The 1,093-nt window shown below is 34.9% G+C and overlaps 1 protein-coding gene across 5 annotated transcripts in view; it reads right to left on the bottom strand.

Moving 5' to 3' along the window:
• MAPK10 (mitogen-activated protein kinase 10) overlaps positions 1-1,093 on the bottom strand; it is a 363,104-nt gene that overhangs the window by 214,952 nt on the left and 147,059 nt on the right. The window lies entirely within an intron of this gene.

Raw genomic sequence — 1,093 nt, 5'->3', positions numbered from 1 at the left:
GTCAACATTTCTTTATCACCTCTAGTTTTTATCACCTTTAGTTTTATTGGCAATTACAAAGTCTCTGCACTTTTAAATACTTGCTCAGCCTGCTTTCTGTTTTATTAATGACTGTTTTTATCTGTTCAGATAGAAATGACAGTTTAACAGCCCTGGGAAAAGTGACCTAAAAATCGGGAGCTGAAATAACTAGAAAAGCCACACACAGAAAGAAAATCACAATCATAGTTCCATTCTGCACATTTAATCAGAAAAGCTAAATTGAGAAGCTTTAGAATCTTCAACCTAGACCAATACTAACCAGAAAGTCAAACTGCAAGGAGAGGATTTTTAATAGCCTAATGAATTACACTGGTTATTAAAATGATTTCTACAGTATGTCCTTGTAATTGCACTGTAGATATTTGAGATTCGTACTTTATTATTACCCCTAAAGAGCTTTTTACCAGTTGTATAGGAGCAGTTGCCAGGCAAAATACATGCAATGTCTGAGACATACATAAATACTAGAAAATTATTTGTTGTTAATCTAAAATTCAGATTTAACTCGGCATTCTGTGTTTTGATTTGCTAAATCTGGCAAATTCCATGTAGAAGTGTCATTTTAGGAATACCAATTCATTTTTCCTTTACATTTGCATTGAAGAAACTCTTGATCTCTAAATGTTACAAAACTATGTGTTCTTAGACAGGACCAGCTACACAATGGGCCTGTGTAAAATGGGTCCAGTGCAAAATGAAAATATGAGATCTCTGTTCAGCAATTATTAATAATTTCAAAATGGTAACAATAGGGCATTAAACCAAGCACAGGGGCCTTCTAAGCGTGTCACCCTTTGTAACTGCAAAGGTCAAATACCCATGACCCTTTTCTTAGAAATTTAGAATCTGAAGCATTGGGATATGTGCTAATTAAGAGCTCTTAAGTTACAGAGAAACATAGATAGGCCCATTTTTTTCACTGGGATTGATTTATACCAAGGGTCAGCAAACTTTTTCTGTAAAGGACTACACTAGTAAATATTTTAGGCTTTGTGGGCCACACAGTCTCTCTACCAGCTACTCAACTCTGCTGTTATAGCATAAAAACAGC

The sequence above is a fragment of the Trichechus manatus genome, unplaced genomic scaffold (assembly GCF_000243295.1).
Source record: "Trichechus manatus latirostris isolate Lorelei unplaced genomic scaffold, TriManLat1.0 scaffold00296, whole genome shotgun sequence".
NCBI classification, from domain to species: Eukaryota; Metazoa; Chordata; class Mammalia; order Sirenia; family Trichechidae; genus Trichechus; species Trichechus manatus.
This window is presented reverse-complemented; position numbering and strand designations above follow the sequence as displayed.